The sequence below is a fragment of the Brassica oleracea genome, chromosome C7 (genome assembly GCF_000695525.1).
Source record: "Brassica oleracea var. oleracea cultivar TO1000 chromosome C7, BOL, whole genome shotgun sequence".
NCBI lineage: Eukaryota > Viridiplantae > Streptophyta > Magnoliopsida > Brassicales > Brassicaceae > Brassica > Brassica oleracea.
Genome location: NC_027754.1, coordinates 7,629,159 through 7,640,798, shown reverse-complemented (window position 1 = coordinate 7,640,798; position 11,640 = coordinate 7,629,159). Strand labels below are relative to the sequence as shown.

Sequence of the window (11,640 nt, the reverse complement as noted above, 5' to 3'; positions counted from 1 at the left end):
GAGACAAGCTCATCGACACCAGAATCTTCACAGGGTCAGTGCAACAAGAAGACTGTAGTCCCCATGGAGACTGTTCATCGCGCAAAGAAAATATAATAATTAGCCAGCTAACATGAATTATTAATGTTTACCTATTTGTTAGTTTAGCTGGCTAACATTCGTTAACATTAGTTAGTTTAGCCGGCTAACAAATGTATTTTTATGTATTTGAATCAAATATTTTCACGCAGTATATTTGTTAGTTTAGCCGGATAACAGATATATGTTTATGTATTCATCTTCTTTGCTTTTAGCTTGGGTAGGGTTAGCGTAAGTACAACTTATATGGTTGATATATAAGTTAACATGGTTATAATGTGACTCATTTATATCATCCATAAATTAGCATGGCTACATGGTCGGTTAAACATACAATTAATTTTATTACCAACCACAACACATATGATAAAATTTGTGTACGGCTAAAAACAAAATTAACTCTTTAACAAATCTCAATACATATGATTAAAAATATTTTTAGCCGGATATAACAATGTGAGCATAGTGACCAAGAATGAAACCCATTAATGATGTATGAACCTTGAGATCTCTTAATGATATCCAATGTTAGCCAGTAATTGTGAATATGTGATAAAAAGCTAAACTATACTATGATTGGATAAATACATTTGGAGCCAGTTAATTAATCACATATTTATGCTTTACAACCGAAAGCACCTGAGGGAATATCTCTAGATAAAAACGGCTAAACTAAAACTTGTTATTGATATAAATTTTGGTCTGGTCCTCTTGGAAGTACCTATAAGATCTTTGCTGGGAACTGAAATGCCACCAACGGTTATAGACCTGAAAACAGAACGTACATGAGCTTCGGTTGGTGTTAATATTGCTTGGCTGTGTAATGTTTAACTTAACCGGTCACTATAACACATATCCGGCCACATAGATAAGTAAATAAACACATACCTTGGCTGAAACTGGTCTAGTCCTCTCTGTAATGTTTATAAGATTTTTGCTGGAAACTGGTACTTTACAAGCCTTTGGACCCTCCAGCTATAGACCCTTTCGATCAGAAGCAACAAAAGACAAAAACTTTGAGCAGACCATATACACACCAAAGTTACAAAACAACAACGAGCTATGCAATAAGCTTTGAGTTGAAACTAAAAGCAATCAAACTTTGAAGTTAACCTTGAAGTAGGCGAGAGGATCTGGGATACAGAGTCGGTGGGAGCGAATGAGAATCCTCGTGCAACCTTCACCATAGGACTTAGAATCCGACGGCCCACCTATGATTTCGATGAGAAGTTCCTGAGGTTGAAATCAGAACCGAAATCACCATTTGGAGATGAACCATGGTGAGAGAAAATCGAGTCCATCTCTGTCTTAGGGTCAAATATATTTGAACCAATCATCTTCTTTTTTCGAAACATTTTCTTATTCCTCTGTCCGGTGAAAATCCGAATACATGCAAACGGTGAAGATGAAAGTTCTGTAAAAGAGAGGATGAGAGAATTTGGAGAGAGGAGAGAGATAAATAACAGAAAATTTCGGCGGAGTAAACAATGAGAATGGGAAAGATGAGAGATGAAATGGTCGTTTTCGAAACAAGAAGTGTTTTGTATAATGAATAGGGGTAATACAGACAATAAAAAACACATCAGCGAGAAATGTTAAATTCCATTCCCGCAAATATACTAGTTATCTTTGTATATGCAGTGCAATTTCTATATTTTTTTATTGGTTTTCTTTTCTAAAAAAAAAAATTTATTGGTATTAAAAGGTTCAATTAAAATGCAGGTCTTTCTAATTTTGTGTTAGGATATTGCAACGATGAAACTATATTTTCGTACAATAGTGTAATGTTCTTTTAACATACAGTTGTGTAATTTTATTCTTTGACGTTTTGATGTTCAAGTCATAAATAAAAAAAAGTCTGGAAATAAATAATTTTGCAAGTGGTAAAGGGTTCACAGAAGTGAGTACCGGCACCCGGATTCGAGTCCAGCCACTCGAGACACCATAAATAGCAAGAAAGCGTCGATCTGCGGACTTCGTAATGATTAATCCTTTGGTATAGAAAGTCTTTGGGATCACATTACCATGGATTTACCTGCTTTTAACCATGGTAAGGTGTTTTAGGAACTTTTTATTATGTTTTGGAGTCTTTTTATAGTATTTACAAGTTCATGAGTGTTTTAAATATATATGGTGATTTTGGGGAATTTTGGGGAACAAACTAGAAAAACTCTTAGCTGCCTATCAAACCAGTCCAGAGTAGACATTCAGAGTAAACTGTCGATCGATAGCGAAGCACGAAAAGCCCGACTTGGTTCCCAACCGACTTATGGCCCAAGTTCCAGATCATTTACAATATTACCCCTCGCCGATTTTAACCTAATATTTATGTGCTCTACCATTGTTTTGGGCAACACACGCTTTCATACATTGTACTTTACACAGCAAAACATATCTACGGTTTTTAGTAGTTTGGAGAGAAGATCCAAGATTCCTTCAGAGAATTGTATTGAAACTCCAGCTTTCTACTCTATTCTATTTATGCAGTTTATTCAGATTATTGTCATGTCTTACTTGATCATGTCTGAGTAGTTACTCTTGTTAGATTTAGGGTTAGAAGTAAGGTTATGAGGGATTAGCCCAAAATATAGATACGCTAAGGTGATAAGATTTTCTTCATAGGAATTGCTATTAATGCTTGTGTTTTAAAGTAGCTAACTAAAACCCTGAACTTAGGATAATTAGGCGCAAGAGGAAGCATGGTCTTTTACCTGAATTAATTCCCCTGAGCTAGGATTGCTAGAAACAAGTGATAGCTGATCTAGTCAAACTAGTGAACCAGTCGAACAGCTTGGTAACTAGTTAAATATCGAGCGACCCTAGTCACATAGTGTCGATCGACATTCGAACTATATCAACAAGCGACGGCTGAGATATAGACTTAGATCAACAAGATTTATTCGCACGCGGAAGCTGGAATATATTGCAATTAGAATTCATGTTCTACGAATGAAACCTTAGCATCTATATCACTATAATCCCAATTACATGAAACCCTAAATCTAACTATTTCTCAGAATTTACAACCAACCGAACAACTGCATGGTTCACCTCTGCTTTTTATTGTTTTATTGCTTGCCTAGCTTAATCATAAACTTGTTATGATCTATTGTGCGGTTTAGCTTCTTGTGGATCTGATCCCTAAGTACTACGACTGAACCTCTTATTTGAGAGAGTTAAATAACTCTTTGGGGTAATTTGAGTGATATCAAATTTAGCGCCGTTTCTGGGTAGATTCGTTCGCCATTAAATCTTATTAGTTAGGTTTAGTCTAGGTTTTTATTGTTAACGAAAATTCTAATAAATTTTTTTCTTGATTTCTTTCAGGTGCACTCCCAGCAGTACCAGAACCAACAAGAAAAAAGCACTGCTATTCTCAGACTCTGCCCTTTTGGAACGAACGATCCGCAAAGAGAGATGAACCGCATCAATCGACAACAACACAAATCTGTCGACTGACAGTTGTGAGTTACCCCTGATCGACACTTCTACCAGAACATCGATCGATAGCTGTCCACGAGACATGGTCGCGACTCTAGTTTTAGTGCATGATAAGAATGGAGACCTGCATGACCGGGAGGGTCATCTGTGTAATGCAGCAGGTCAGAGGTTAGATGATCAGAGGGCTGTAATTCTTGATCATGATACTGATGCCACTGCAGCCGATGCTTAGGCTGTAGGTGATGATGCGCAGACTGCTCGACCCAAAACGTTGGCTGACTACAACCGTCCAGATTAATACTACGCCAACATATATGCTATTCGTCTTCCATGTATTCAGAGGAACGATTTCGAGCTGAAACCTTAATACTTTACACTTGTGGGACTGACACCTTATTGTGGTCTCCCACATGAGCATCCAATGGACCATCTGGAGCGGTTCGAGGATTTGGTTTCTGCCATTAAGCCAATGGAGTCCCAGAGGAATATATCTTCTGCAAGCTCTTCAAGTACTCACTAGCTGGAGACGCTTCACACTGGCTTAAGCAGTTACCATCATGATCTCTTACGTCCTGGATTGAAGTCAAGAACGCATTTTTGCGTAATTTCTTTGATGAGGGATGCGATGAAAAGCTGAGAGGCAAGATTGCTGCATTCACACAGAGGCCTATAGAGTCATTCAGAAGATCTTGGATGAGATTCAAGTCCTATCATAGAGATTTTTCACACCATGGATTAAATGAAGTGCAGCTGCTCAGCACTTTCCTCAGAGGCATCGCGCTGGCATATCAGATGGCTTTGGATACTGCTAGTGAAGGAAATTTTAACACTAGGAATCCAGAAGAGGCTGTGAGACTCATTGAGAACTTGGCATCCTGTTCCAGCACCAAGAACATTGATTTAGAAAGGATAGATTCAGCCACTACTCTTTGGAAAGAGCAGATGGACGATATTAAGGCTAAGCTGGACAGTATCTACAAGCTTCTCAAAAATCAAGTTGACCTTACAAAAGATAGGGAAGCTAAAGACGACGTCGAGAGGGATGTAGATTTCATCAGGACCTTTACAAACTCTTTTTACTAGAAACCACCGCCAGAGACTCATGAAAGTATAACTGAAGGAATGTTTGATCAGATTCTTGCGTCCCAGCTGAAGTTGATAGTGGATTTCAATAGGAAATTAGATGTTGTCTACACCAATCTGAACACAAAGTTTGAAACTTTGAGCAAACATGTGAAAAATTTGGAGATGCAGGTGGTTCCAACAGGACAAGCTGTTAAGGGGCAAGAAGCCTTAGTCAAGGGCAAATGAGAAGCAACATTGAAACACCACGTGGGTGCCATCATAGATGATGATTTCTAGAAACTGGTTAAGCATGAGAAGCTTCAAGAGGGCGACTCTGAAGTTGAGAGCTCCATGAGTTTCATAAGTTCTTAATGGTGTCGATCAACACCAAGAGACAGACCTCGACCGATGGAGTCATCAGAGCACCGACCAACACATCATGTCCAGCATCGATCGACACCTTCTATGGAGTATGTTGCATCGTGCTAGACAGTGACAATCATGACTCACGAGGAGTTTGCAGCTCGACACCCTCATCCACCACAACCCTACCGTGTCACCACGGAAGACATCGATCGGCAACAACAATCTGCCACCGATCGACACCAGACGTTAGGCAACGATCGATAAGAGTCCTCCAGCATCGATCGACACCCACCTTTCACTTAACGAGTGCGGTTACCTAGCATCGATGTAGCCAGACTGAGTGCCTATGGTAGTTGAACATGCACCAGAGCCTATGGTAGTTGAACATGCTACTGAGGGACGAACCTTGAGAAAGAGGAAGGAAAAGGGTCCCAAGCATCTGAAGAGAGGAGCTACTGAGAAAGAGATGGATAACTTCACTAAAAAGGTTCTCATGATACCCTTGGATAAGCCATTCGATGAGGCTTACTTTACCCACAGATTGTGGATGTTCTTCAGAGAACCCAAGGAGACTGAGAAGGACATTGAGGGGATGTTCCATCAGGTCAGAGAGAATATGAGACAAAGGATTACATTGAAGAAGAAAAGTGATCCTGGAAAGTTTGTTGTACCGTGCTTGATAGGAGGCATTGACTACACTAGTGTGTTTTGCGACACAGATTCTTCATTCAGCATTCTACCTAAGGTGATGGCAGACCATATAGGTCTGGAGATAATGCATTCAAAGGATTCGTTCACTTTTGTGGACTGTTCTAAGAGGAACTCAGGAGGAATCATCAAAAACTTTGAGGTGCAGATTGGTAATGCCATAGTTCTAGTATACTTCCATGTCCTGGATCAAGCTCAACTGAAATTCTTCTCTGCTACATGGGAGAGCTTTCATGGCTACTATAGGAGCAGTTTGCAACATGCAGACCAACAAATTCTGCCTGACACTCATAGACTCTAATGTCTACTATGATCCAGCGAGAATTGTCAAGCCACAGACGTCCTACATTGAGATTGGAGATTATCCAGGATTTATTGCAGTCTGTTATTCCCACTCTGGAGCTGAAGTTGAATCGGACAATGGAGCATCGATCGACACTCAGCATGAACCGTCGCTCGATGGTAGGTTTGAAGCAACGATCGACAAGGCTTTGGAAGCACCGATCGACAATGACCCTGCGAATGAGATAGATGACTTCCCTAAAAGATCTATCAACAGTTGGGAGAATGATAACTACTAACCAAGCTTCGCGATTGACACTTCTACCCCTTCAAAGAGGAAGATCCATGTCATACAGCCAGATAAGTATGGAGTATACAGAGATGAAGATGGTAACGCACAAGCATTGGATGAAAGGATAATCAATGTTTCTAAGGAAGATATATAAGCAATATTGGATATGGCTGATAAATCAGGAGGGAAGTATCTGAGTCTACGACAATATGAGGGACGTTTTCAGATGCCTCGAATCTACACCATACCTACACCAGATGATGACAGATACACTAGAGAAGAAGTCATGAAGATCATGAAGAAAGCAATGTCTAACAAGGATAAGATGTACGACAAGATGCAACAAACAATTGGTAGACTCTTCTATCCTCTCCACAACAGCATTGCTTGGATAATCAAAACAATGGAGGAGCTGCAGCAGAAATTAGATTACACCAAATGGATTATTCAAAGGCAGCAATACCACATAACCAAGAGTGAAAAAGCAATCAAAAGCTTTGTTGGTACCTGGTTAGAGATGTCCAAAGATGATGTTGACACTTGTTTCCCAACAAGTCGTCACCTACCTCCTTATTAGCAAAACCACATCCAAAAAGTTAAGCTAAATGACTATAACAAAGAACTTAATGGAAGGCAACCCATTGGTAAGTTTTATTTAAGTTTCTTTGATTAGCTTTATTGATTTTCGTGTTTACATTGTTTTTGAAATAAAAGATAAAAAAATCTGAGGAGACGATTGCTCTAAGAATCAACCGATGAGACACAGTTGACATCGATCGACAGTTCACCACCGCCACCGATCGATCGTCACTTCAGTGTGTCGATCGACACTGGCATAAACCGGGAGGTATATCGTTTTCCTTGTTACATAAGTACTTATGATATATGTTCTCACCAAACATCGACTGAATAAACACTCGGGAGAGTGTTGTTTAAGTCTGGGGTGAGGTCTACTGATATTAGTTTATTTATGAGTCTTAAAAAAAAAATTCACAATATCCTTCCATCCCTCTTTGGCGTCCATATTTACAAAAGATTTAAATGATTTTTTGCGGTTTAAAGGGGTACGAATATTTTCTGCGACCCCATTATTCTACTCTAATAGAATGATCACACATTGTTTGGAAGCGAGGGGTAGATACATTATCGATGACCACACTATTCACCTACAACTTTGCCTACTAATAGTATATATATATACTGAAAAAAATCGGATTCAGAGAAGAGAGAAGAGAGAGGGAAACCAGAAAGGGTTACATGTAGGTCCAGATACTTGCTTGAGTTGATTCCATGTGTCCCTTGATCAATACTCCCAAGATGTAGCCTACACATTTACTTTATGCAGAAATGAGGTTAGCAGACGGGTATGTCAGGCGCTATCAGTGGAGTTGTATGATGTATGGTAATGGTGACTAAGCTAGAGTGTAGTACATTGAATTATCCAAGGTCAGTAATGATTCACTTTCACCTTTAATCATGACTAAGCTAGAGAGTAGTGATTTTAAATTATGTGAGTCCCTGCTGTTTTCAAAACTCTTTCATCAGGACTGCTCTTGTTTTTCCTTGAGAACAAGTAAAAGAGTAAGTCTGGGGGAGTTGACATACCATGGATTTTACATGTTTTTAGCCATGGTATATAGGTGTTTTAGGAACTATTTATTATGTTTTAGAGTGTTTTTAGATTATTTACAGGTTCAAGAGTGTTTTGAAGATATATGGTGATTTTGGGGCATTTTGGAGCAAAAGTTAGGAGAAACTCGTAGCTTCCCATCGAACCAGTCCAGAGTCGACATTCTGAGTCAACCGTCGATCGACAAACATCTCTTTTCATCGATCGACAGCGAAGTACGCAAAGCTCGATTTGGTTCCCAGCCGACTTATGGCCCAAGTTTCATATCATTTACAAGATTACCCCTGGTCGATTTTAACATAATATTTATGTGTTCTGCCATTGTTTTGGGCAACACACGCTTTCATACTTTCTACTTTACACAGCAAAACATATCTAGGGTTTTTGGTAGTTTGGAGAGAAGATCTAAGACTCCTTCAGAGATTTGTATTCAAACTCCAGTATTTCTACTCTATTCTATTTATGCAGTTTATTCAGATTATTGTCATGTCTTGCTTGATCATGTCTGAGTAATTACTCTTGTTATATTTAGGGTTAGAAGAAAGGTTATGACGGATTAGCCCAAAATATAGATACGATAAGGTGATAAGATTTCCTTCATAGGAATTGCTATTAACGCTTGCGTTCTAGAGTAGGTAACTAGAACCCTGAACTTAAGACAATTAGGCGCAAGCAGAAACATGGTCTTTTACCTGAATTAATTCCCTGAGCTAGTATTGTTAGAAACAAGCGACGGTTTTTCTAGTCAAACTAGTGAACCAATCAAACATCTTGGTAACGCTTGACTAGGTAAACATCAAGCGACACTATTCACATAGCGTCGATCGATGTTCGAACTATATCAACAAGCGACGGCTGAGATATAGACTTAGATCAATAGGATTTATTCGCACGCGGATGCTGGAATATATTGTAATTAGAATTTGTGTTCTAGGATTGAAACCTTAGCATATAAATCACTATAATCCCAATTCTGAAACCCTAAATCTAGCTATTTCTCATAATTGTTTACAACCTCAAATTAATCAATCAACCGAACAACTGTCTTGTTCACCTCTGTTTTTTATTATTTAATTGCTTACCTAGCATAATCATAAACTTGTTAGGATCTATTGTATGACTTAGATCCATATAGTTTTGATCCCTAAATGCTACGACTGAACCTTTTATTTGAGAAAGTAAAGTCACTCATTGGAGTAATTTGAGTGGTATCATCACACCACAGTTATTAAAATAAATAAATAAATAAATTTGGAAGATATTTTATGAATTTTTCAATACTGAGTTTGACATTTATATATTTTTGATTCGAATACAAGAAAAACTATAATATTTATTTCTAGAGATTAAAAAGAGTCAAATATGTTAGAAAGACAACTAATTTTTGCTAAAAAATACATGTATTACTTAAGAAATATATTGAAGTCGGTAAACTAAAACTCATGTTAGTACTTAAGTGATATGCTCAAATTAACCTTCAAGCTACTCTCTCAAATAAGAGGTTCATTGTAGTACTTGAATCGAATTCACAGGGAACGTGGGCACACAATAGAGTAGAGATGTTAAGATTAAACTAGGCTAACAATATAAAAGAAGTAAATAACTAATGAGTAAATAGAAGATAGTTTTTTGTAAATGATAAAGAGAAAGCGCTAGATCTAGGGATTTATCATTCAAAAGATTCAAAACACAAATCAAGGATGCCAACGGTTTTATAAATTAAATTCTAGAACTCGGATACAATTATAAGATATCTAGCTCTCGCTGTAATTTTACATGTTCAAATATATATCTATACTCTCGTATACGAAACGAGTATTAATCGATACACCTATAGGGTGTCGATCGATACCTCTTTCGAACATGATTTAATTCTCAGATCGATATTTTCAACTAAATTCCTAGACCAGCTCTCGTATGCGCGTAGGTATCTAATCCAGTAAGATTCAGGTTTCGTTAATCGATTGCACTCTTGTGCCTCTCAATTATCCTATGATTCTAGTTTTAAGCAATTAGTCACACTCTAATGTTGTTCCAACACCTCTAGATTCTAGTATTACAAGCCACTCTGGTGTAGAAATCTATAAAAAAAAATCCTTGCAATCCTAATTGATTATCATTTTGACATTAAACTCATGAAATTCCTAAATCTAATAGGATGATTACTCAGACTTGCAAGCAGTAACACAAATGATAGTCTGAATATAAATCATATAAATTAAGTATAAAACCAATGGAGTTCCAATCAATCTCTGAAGGAGAATTGATCTTCTCTCCTAACTTTGAGAAAACCTTGAACAAAACAATACAATAAAGTTTAGCTGTCAACAATGGTTTAGAAACTATATAAATTAGGTATCAAGTCGTGCACGGGCATTCTGGTAATTTGTGGTGTCTTCTGGCTCTAAATCGGTCATAAAATAATCTCGGCCCATCTTCTGGCATCAGTCTCGTTCGACACCAAGGTATTAGTGTTGATCGGCATTCGTTCATATCCTCGGCAGCTTCTTCTTGCGAGTCAGACGGGCATAACGTCTGCTTTATGATGTTGATTGACCTAAAACTAGTGGCATTGGAAAGATAACTCAAAGCTATATCTTGTGACAAAATATAAGTTTAATCGCACCATGGAAAGGTTTCCATCCTTAGTTAAACATCTGATGTATCTGTGCAATTCTGCACCTCAAATAGCTCCATAATCACCAAAGTATCCAGAACGTGCATGAACCTGAAAATACTCTAAAACAAACTCCAAACACATATAATATACTCAATAAAAACTTATACCATGGGGTAAAAGAGGTAAAATCCATTGTATATCAACTCTCGCAGACTTATCATTTTGCTTGTCCTCAAGCAGAATATAGAATAATCTTGTGAAAGAGGTTTAAAAACGCAGGGACTCACACAATTTTAAACCTTACTATCATCACCTCTGCAATGTTGCAAGCCACATCAAATTAATGCCAACTTTAAAGGTATTTTATATACCATATCCTAGCTTAGAAACAAAATCCATCTAGCCAACAACTTGCCTAATAATGTCTGACTAACCCCTTTACTAACTTCATTTCTTACATATAAGAAGGTGCAGACTTTACCTTGGAAGAACTGATTAAATGACATATGGACTCTTACTCAAACAAGTATATGGACCAACATGCAATCTTTACTACTTCATTTCCTCCCTCTCTTCTCACTTCTCTCAGTCAATGTATCCCTCCTTTGGAAGGTATCATTTTATTTTTTTTAATTCACTGGAATATTTAGACAAGCTTCCATGAATCAAACTCTAATGGTTGTAGCCACCAGTTTCTATTCATTGTTTTTGACTTTTATCTCTTTCTAGAATTTTTATGAATCAAGCTTTAATGGTTATAGCCACCAAATCCTATTTGAATTCTTATAAAACTGAAATGGAGAGAGAGGGGAACTAGCAACACACAAACTTTTATCTTCCAGACTTGTAGGAGGAATCCGATCTAGTGCATACCAAGCCCCAAGACAAGCATATTAAGTTCAATTAGGTTGGAGGTAAGCTTCAGTTCCTTCAAACATTCTCAGCAAGTGTGGATATGAATGGAAGGTGATTCACTTTGGTATCTCTAGTACACTCCACATTCAATAAATATAAGAATGGTGCTAGAGAGTGGTTAGATAATAAGTAAATGAAAATTGAAAAACATTCATCATCCCCTTATTGACTCTATAAAACAATTTGAAAAATACCATAACAAAAACTCAAGATAAAACCCAATATCAATAATAACCCCCCCCC

At 37.7% G+C, this 11,640-nt stretch overlaps 1 long non-coding RNA gene across 1 annotated transcript; it reads right to left on the bottom strand.

Moving 5' to 3' along the window:
* Positions 1–635: 635 nt before the first annotated feature.
* Positions 636–1,543, bottom strand: LOC106305519. Its single transcript, XR_001262998.1, has 3 exons — positions 1,192–1,543; positions 967–1,062; positions 636–846 (listed from the first exon to the last, which is right to left on the bottom strand). It is a non-coding gene; the product is annotated as an uncharacterized LOC106305519 (long non-coding RNA).
* Positions 1,544–11,640: the final 10,097 nt, after the last annotated feature.